This window comes from Wyeomyia smithii, chromosome 3 (assembly GCF_029784165.1).
Source record: "Wyeomyia smithii strain HCP4-BCI-WySm-NY-G18 chromosome 3, ASM2978416v1, whole genome shotgun sequence".
In the NCBI taxonomy this organism is placed as follows: domain Eukaryota; kingdom Metazoa; phylum Arthropoda; class Insecta; order Diptera; family Culicidae; genus Wyeomyia; species Wyeomyia smithii.
The window spans coordinates 75,386,836-75,395,860 of record NC_073696.1 but is presented as its reverse complement, the minus strand read 5'-3'; the positions used below and the strand labels follow the sequence as shown (position 1 = coordinate 75,395,860).

Sequence of the window (9,025 nt, the reverse complement as noted above, 5' to 3'; positions counted from 1 at the left end):
TCAGTAGTAACATTGTTGGAGAAAACAGATTTCCCTCGTTCCTGGAGCCGAGCGATTTGAGCGGCAAATCCGACGGTAATTTGATGTGATTGTGTACGCGCGATGGTGTGGGTGTCACGATTTCTTTTTGTCCGTGTAGCGAATACCGACCTTCGGAAGAGAGTGGTGCCTGCCAGCGAATAAAATCATCAAATGAGATGCTCTGGAGGCAATTTTCCGTACGGAATTGCCGAGCGCAGTAAATTGATTTCTATTGTTGGCTTTATAGCGGCGGCGACAGAAATGTGGTATGCAGAAAACATACGTACAATTTGAGTAACGAATTTGTATTCGTACCTGCAAGCCTGATGTCTTACGTGGAACGATGATTGCCTCAACCAGGATGCTTATCTTGATTGAACGGATTCACAACATACAGCCTGTTTTGCTATTTTATTTTATATGGCTTCGTAAGTAATAGCATAATATGCTAAAAAGGAATCCAGTGTTTGTACGAAAAAGTGCATCTTTTAAAACTTCTAAGCTTTCATTTACCCAAATATAGAATCGCTCTTTTAAGGTATTCGTTTGTGATACGATGGTTATAATTACCCGCCAATTGTGCTCCTTTATTTTGCAATGTTTTTTTTTTTTTGTTTTTTTTACCATAATTTTTCATCAACTGTTAGTTTACTCAGAGGATTGCGAAGCCGCAAGAAACTCCTCTGTTATTTTTACCTGCAAATAAAAAAGAAAAAGGGAATTAACTTAATAACACGAAGTTCATTTCAAAGTATTTACGGTGTATAGTGTTGCTAAATGTTAATAGTAATGTGTACCAACTTTTGTCTTTTGGCTATGGTTTAACATAAATGTAAACGAAGCTATGTTTGCATGCATTCAAATAAACATGCTTTACACCGGTTCTCGTTCTTATGAGCGATTACCTCCCACTATTTATTGACCTGAACAATAATTTGTTTCTCAACATCATTATTAAACGCACATTCAACCAGGAAAGAAATTATATCTCTTCTGCACAAACATATTTTGGCAATCGGATTACTCGGTCTAAGATATTCACACATACCACCACTTCACTGTTATCCTGCATCGCGATCAATCGCTAATAGAACCACATTCCAGGAGCGGTCGTAAGTCGGAAGCAAAACTCCACAATATAACTGTACCATACGCAGTTGTCGTATTGAACAGACAGCACTAGCAACCACCGGCACCTACAATAATAAATAAAGATTTTCTCATTCAAACCGTACACAGCTCCCCTTTACCTCTCCCACCCCTCATCCACACAAGCACCGACGCATAGAGTAAATGATTGTCTGAAAGCCTTGCTCACTAGCTTCTGGAGCAGTTTCCTATTCAATCCTGTGTGTGACTCACTCTGCGGATCAACCAAAACAAAAAAAAACAAATCAACAGAAAAACAAACCGAAAACCTTCTTTCTAGATGAACGATTTTCCGGGCTACAGAGTAATCTTCGAAAGCCATAGCTCAGACTAGCTCTAGCAGAGCAGTCTATTGTTCGGCATCGGGTGGATTTTTGTGCCGATGCGATTGAATTGAAGCTCTCTGTGTGGTTCCTCTATTGTGAGTCAAGTGTGTGTATGTGTGTGTGGGCGGGTAATACAAAGCGAGCGATAGATTGCTTTTGTTGTTCTACTCACTACTGCCGTCCTTAATAGCTTCATTTCTAATCCGGAAGTCATTAAAGCAAATGGACAGTATTTGGCTGGTCGGAGTTAGTGGATGGGCATTAATGGCTCGGAAGGAATTCCAAAAACCGGCTCTGTAATGGATCCTGCAACGTACGTAAATGGTAGAGATGCTGCATGTGTGTGTATGTGGTTTTTCTATCATCGTCCTCCGTTCAGCAGGATCGGATCATCAAGCCATGATAAAATTTTAATTTATTGTTCATCAAAAGACTACTGTCGGAGCTTCGGCTGGAATTTACTTTTGATGTTCTCCATCGACAGGCAGACGGGTTGTCTCGAGAAATAACCTAAATTAAAGATTTGCTTTGGAATAGCATTCCATATTGTTGAAATTTCCGGTTTTGGTACGGTCAACATTGTTCTATCATAGATGTTGAATGAATTTTGGAGGTTTCAGCAGAGGTCGAGCTTGCTTCCAATTCATTAAACTTTCGTTTAATTCCCAATTAAACTAGATGGCTTGGAAAATCAATGTTCGGTTCTGTGCAATTCTTTCCGTGATTATTCCAATATATTTTGCAAAAAGGTCTGAAGATTCATGACATCTAAAAATTATTAGGGTAACTTTGGGTGCAAGTTCCACTCGTCGCAGAAAAATTACACCATTATTGTCCATAAACATTATAAGCTGATTGATTGACTTTTACACAAGTTTATACCGTTTTGACTCAAACTTCGAACACCTCAAATTAAAATTCACATTATTATAGGTAGAGTAATCAAAAGTATAATTACTTTATACCATTACGTTCCTCGGAATGTTCTTTACCCAGTGATGTATAGCTTTTTACTATAGGATCACGTCTGAGAACCAGCAGGCGTTGAAAAAAGTGACAGTCAGTGTTGAGACGGTTTGTCTATCTATCTCTTAGTGATTACAATGAAGTAATCGGAATTTGAATCAAAGCTGAGTTCTAAATTCTCATTAATTTCATGAACAAAACATGTTTGAATGTATATAAATTGCGCTTTAAAATTAAATAATTTACATGTTAAACCTTTAAGATCGAAGAGAAAATTGATTTTTCGTTGATTTTTCAGTGCAAGAGGTTACATCATAGCTTAAGCGTTCTAAATTTGATGCAGTACGGTACATTTCATTGAATTTTCTTTTTATTATTTTAGACATTTTGAACAAAAACTTTCAACACAAGCTTCGGAAAAATACTAACATACAATTTCGTGAATTGCAAAATATATTTCAATTTCTTCCGCACAGTAGGTATACTAATGATTTTCTTGCTACTAAAATCATCGATATACTTCACTGTTTCTCTCTTATTTATTGACGAAGAAAACCAAATAGGGACCATTGGGAGGCTCCCAATAACTAAACATAGCTGAATTGGCAATTTTTACAGTTAAATCGGTTTAACTCTTCGTAACTTTTCTTTAAAAATCCTTATTCTAAACGATCTATGCCCTATGCGCTGGTGCAAGATCCTTGTTTGTTTTTGTTCTCTATTCGAATCCATTGTAATTTTCTCAATAGCGGAACTGAAAAGTGACTGTATTTATTTCGAATAAACAGTTAATACGTCACTCTTTCAAAACATGCTCAGATGTTTGTCATTCTGTGACAGAAAATACAACGAGAGGCACTCGAATACGTGTATCACTTCTATGTTGCCACCCTGTACAAAAGGACCAATTAGGATTGTTTCGGACGACATCTGCAAACTATGCAGCGCAATTACTAAAAGCGTAAAGAATCGAGTCTTCCTTCAACCATGACCATTCCTTAAATGGTTTCCGAACCGAACATGATCTGCTAACTCTTTGCTGAAAAACAGGCGCGCTCATTTGGCCATGAAGTGAGTTCTTGAAGTTTCACTTTTGATTAAGAATACTCTGAGTAGACTCAATAATGCGTGTTTTTAAAAAAATACATTGAGATTGTGCTAGCCCCTATTCAGCTCGTGATTGGCCTGTCTCTTTCGAGCGGGGTGTAACCTGTAACTCATCTATAAAAAAGTAGGTTGCAGGGAGGGTGTAAACAATTACCAAGGAATATCATTAAGTGCCATTTTCAATTTCTTGAGCTTGTGATCATGACTTCATTGCAGTTTCACTGCAAAGAATATATGAGCGAGGATCAACACGGATTCGTTTTGTGCAGATCAAACAATACAAATCTACTGTAGTTGTCAAAAATTAATCATGCCGTTACACTTGCTAAACTCGAAAGACTCGGTACTAGTGGCAGTGTGATGCGTGGTATTATTCCCACTTTATCGGTCGTAAACGTTATTCCAGCCTTAAATGGGTTCCCACACGGCAACCACTTGGATCTGTTAATCTTACAGTTTTACTGCAATGATTTGAACTGTGTTTATCATTCGCTGATGATTTGAAGAAAGAAAGCTTGACGATCCGTTCCATGGTAGATGTAATCTACATCCAGCGAAGGTTCAACATTTTTATGGTGTTAACTATGTGATTGCCAACCTTTTTGGCATCACGCGTGATCTTGGGCACCTCCTCTCCTCCAGATTGGCATTTTACCGGTTGGAGATTTTAAGGGCTATTCCCACTGCTTCCGTTCAGGGACCGGGCTCGTCCGAGACTTTTCATGCATTCACACTGCGGCGTGCTTGAACCGTGCCCGCGCTGCGCTCTGGCTGAGAAATGTTGATGTGTGTATGTGAAAGAACGTCTTTCTCTTTTTTTCAAACCGCAGCTCACTCCGCGCGAAATATGTCACTACAACATACACGCATCCACCCGAGTGCCTTCCGTGCACTCTCCGTCCAACACAAAGTATCGTCGGCAACGATAGTTTTTCTCTCGCACTGCGGCAGCACGACGGCAACTCAACGCTGCCGCGGTCTGGGCACGGTGCGTCGGTGTGAATGCGTTCATAAGAACGCATGCAATCAATCTCAAACGAGCCCGGACGACACGCGGAACAGCCACGGCCCGGTCCCGGAACGAAAGCAGTGGGAATAGCCCTTTACGATTGTGAACCACTGTTCTGAACATCCATGGTCGAAACACCGAGCTGTGCTGCCCGGTTGCCACTTTTGCATCGGAACACGGCACGACGTGTATTGCAACTGCAACTGAGTTTTAGTGTTGAATCGACAACACGCAGAGCGATAGCCGAACCACCGGTGGCAGTGGCTGTTTTTCATTCTCGCCACGGGTGTTTCAAACTTCGGCAAACACCGGAATCGAGGGATTTGGCTTCGTAAAAACACCGGCCGCAGCCGAGAGTTTCAACTTCGAGAAAGCATCTCGACGACACGCTCGCCTGCTTGTCTTAGCGCGGGTTGATTTGATTAGTGTTGGAAAATATCGAGCAAAATCTGTTTGCGAGTTTTGATGTCTTCAATCAAACCTATCTCGCTTTGGCAAGAGAGTGCGAGGTCGCAAAAGCACTTGTTTACTTGTTAATTTAATGGTCATTTAGGATGAATCCTATATGGTATTTTGAAAGCGCAAGAAATAATTCGTATGCTTTGTGCCGTCAGCGATAAATCAACAACTATTGTTAGCGCCGAAATTAAACGATATTATCGATAAAAAGCGATCATCCAAATTAACGATAAACATTGATAGCTTTCCCATCTGTATATTTGGCCGTGGAATTTAAACAAATTAGACGCTGACTGGACTATTTGGCATTAATCCTAGAACAGAATACTTTTTGTTTTGTATGGCGTCTGATGATAGAGAAATGCGGTTGAATTAGTTTACTATAGCGTTTGTCGGCATTTGCGGGAATCCCCAAAGAGAGTAATGTTTGATATTGATGATTTGTGTAACATAAAAATATGCAAGAGTAGAAATTTTTCTGAATATACTTTTAAAATTTTTATTGTCGTCAATATTGTCGAAAAATCCATACCGATCGAATAAGCCGTTCCACAGTGTTTTATTTTGCCGTTTTCGTGCGATTGAATGAATAGAGAATCAAATGTTGATTATAACCATAATGTATGTTCGGAGATGTTTCAAGATATTTATAAATGCATCTTTCTATGTAGGAAGATGAGTGATCAATCCACCTAAAAGTGAGATGGGAAATTTTCTTTTTTATCAGATTGAGATAGATGCTTGATGTCTCCGGCAAAATTTTAGGTGATCTAAAAACAAGAAACTTGGCCGAAGACATCATGTTTCTATCGCTTACATATTATGAGCAACATAAAGTTTTCTATCAAGAGGTACAGAAAATCACAATTTTCATTATAACTTTTTTCTCAGATTTTTCCTAGTTTTCAAACCTTCTACAAAGTCATCAGTCATCCAAAAATGCATGTTTATGCAGAACATTGTTTTTTTATCTCCCAAAATAAAAAAGTTTTTTGACATATTTCGATAATTTTGGAGATATTTTCACCTCAATCATCTCCAAATTACGCAATTTTACGCAAGTGGCAAATCCGTACGATAAAATAACTAACTTAAGACTTTCAATAAAAGGCAAAAACTTTTGTATGTAACAGTATGTAAGCAGCCTTTCCGCCTGTTTTTCAAAGCTATTTGATGCCGCTTTTTATATACAAAAATTTTATAATGAAGAGTTTTGAGTTTCGAAGGTGGTACTAAGTGATCTTAAGTTTAACTTGCATGCATGTTTTGGTAAGGGTAAAAAAAATAGGGAAAATGTTAGAAATAAATTTAAATTTTTAAATTTAAATATATTTTTTCAGTGATGTAAGCGTGGATGAAAATAGTAGCTTTTTTTTCAAATTCCATTTATTCTTCTTACCCGATTTCAAAAAGGACGAGCACAGAAAAAGTTTTAATGTCCACTTTTGGCCACTCACGTGCTTCTGTGATAACAGGATCTGACGAAATGAGCAACCAAAGCAGCGGGAAATCTTACTAGTATGATATTCTCTCAATCTGAAGATTAATATAAGAAAAAACTCATATTTTTGTTAATCTATTTTTAACACTAACGTCACCAAAGTGTGCATGCATAATTAGCTCAAGATCGTTTAGTGCTACCTTCGGAACTCAAAACTGTTTTATTTTTTAATTTTTTCATGTAAAAATCGGCATCAAATAGCTTCGAAAATCAGGCGGAAAGGCTGCTCACATACTCTAACATACAAAAGTTTGTACCTATTATTGTAAGTCCTAAGATAGTTATTTCATCGTATGGATTTGCCATTTGCGTAAAATCGCGTAATTTGGAGATGGTTGAGGTGAAAATATCGAAATATGTCAAAAAACTTTTTTATTTTGGGAGATAAAAAAAACAATGTTCTGTATAAACATGCATTTTTGGATGACTGATAACTTTGTAGAAGGTTTGAAAACTCGGAAAAATCTGAGAAAAAAGTTATAATGAAAATTGTGATTTTCAGTACCTCTTGATAGAAAACTTAACCCGTAAAGACCCGGGACGGAACTTTTTTTTAGAAAATGGTCGTTCTCAGCGATGCTGCGGCCGATTTGAGTAAACTCGGAATATTATTCAAGGGGAATAGTTGTTCTAAGTTTTAGTAAGGGTGCCACCCCTCTGAACCCCTCCCAGTTTATGTGAGACCCAAATATGTCTGTGCCTTTTTTTATTTTTTCCTACTGATTGAACAAACGCATGGATTTATCATACGTATCAAATGTCCTTTGCATCAAATCATGTCGAGTAGATGAAATACGATTAACAAAAGTAAATTTTGAAGTTACCAAATTATTTCAGTGCAAAATCACATAACTACGTATTTTCATAGAAAGTCAAAAAAGATGTTCTACTGAGGGAGATTGTAGCTGTGTCCTTCAAGTTTTCTACTCTACATTTTTAGAATTAGGTCTTCTAAGTCCAAATATGTTAAAAGATTCATTCTAGCATATACAGATTTTGAGAAAAACAAGTTTGAATTCACTAAAGTACGAATTTTCATGGAAATTCGATTTTCTCAGTCTCTCACAGTAGGTTTCTATTTTGTTTTTCCATTTTTCAACTTTACATTTTTAGAATTAGGTCTCCTGAATTCGAATATGGCGAAAGATTTATTCTAGCATGAACAGATTTTGAGAAAAACAAGTTTGAATTCACTAAAGTACGAATTTTCATGGAAATTCGATTTTCTCAGTCTCTCACAGTAGGTTTCTATTTTGTTTTTCCATTTTTCAACTTTACATTTTTAGAAAAAGGTCTCCTGAATTCAAATATGGCGAAAGATTTATTCTAGCATGAACAGATTTTGAGAAAAACAAGTTTGAATTCACTAAAGTACGAATTTTCATGGAAATTCGATTTTCTCAGTCTCTCACAGTAGGTTCCTATTTTGTTTTTCCATTTTTCAACTTTACATTTTTAGAAAAAGGTCTCCTGAATTCAAATATGGCGAAAGATTTATTCTAGCATGAACAGATTTTGAGAAAAACAAGTTTGAATTCACTAAAGTACGAATTTTCATGGAAATTCGTTTTTCTCAGTCTCTCACAGTAGGTTTCTATTTTGTTTTTCCATTTTTCAACTTTGTATTTCTAGAAAAAGGTCTCCTGAATTCAAATATGGCGATAGATTTATTCTAGCATGAACAGATTTTGAGAAAAACAAGTTTGAATTCACTAAAGTACGAATTTTCATGGAAATTCGATTTTCTCAGTCTCTCACAGTAGGTTTCTATTTTGTTTTTCCATTTTTCAACTTTACATTTTTAGAAAAAGGTCTCCTGAATTCAAATATGGCGAAAGATTTATTCTAGCATGAACAGATTTTGAGAAAAACAAGTTTGAATTCACTAAAGTACGAATTTTCATGGAAATTCGATTTTCTCAGTCTCTCACAGTAGGTTTCTATTTTGTTTTTCCATTTTTCAACTTTACATTTTTAGAAAAAGGTCTCCTGAGTTCAAATATGGCGAAAGATTTATTCTAGCATGAACAGATTTTGAGAAAAACAAGTTTGAATTCACTAAAGTACGAATTTTCATGGAAATTCGATTTTCTCAGTCTCTCACAGTAGGTTTCTATTTAGTTTTTCCATTTTTCAACTTTACATTTTTAGAAAAAGGTCTCCTGAATTCAAATATGGCGAAAGATTTATTGTAGCATGAACAGATTTTGAGTGAAACATGGTTAAAATTATCAAAGTATGTACGTCTTAGACAAGTAATTATATCTGTATCTAACAAGATACCAGCAACTCGGTATCAAAGTTTTGGTTCATAGCATAGAGCAGAATTCGTATATTTATAAACCATACGGAATCTCGGGTTGATTTAGAGATATACGAACTGAAAAAAAAAATTAAAGCCTTTCAAGTTTTAAAACAAAAAAAAGAGTCACGTGGCTTGTGATTAGTCTTTAGAGTAAATAAAGCGGACGATAGAGTTTTTTTTTG

At 36.5% G+C, this 9,025-nt stretch overlaps 1 long non-coding RNA gene across 1 annotated transcript in view; it reads right to left on the bottom strand.

The window, feature by feature from the left end:
- Positions 1-273: 273 nt before the first annotated feature.
- Positions 274-9,025, bottom strand: part of LOC129731080 (uncharacterized) — a 134,193-nt gene continuing 125,441 nt past the window's right edge. The window contains exon 3 of the long non-coding RNA XR_008728972.1: positions 274-717. This is a non-coding gene — a long non-coding RNA (uncharacterized LOC129731080). The remainder of the gene's footprint in view (positions 718-9,025) is intronic.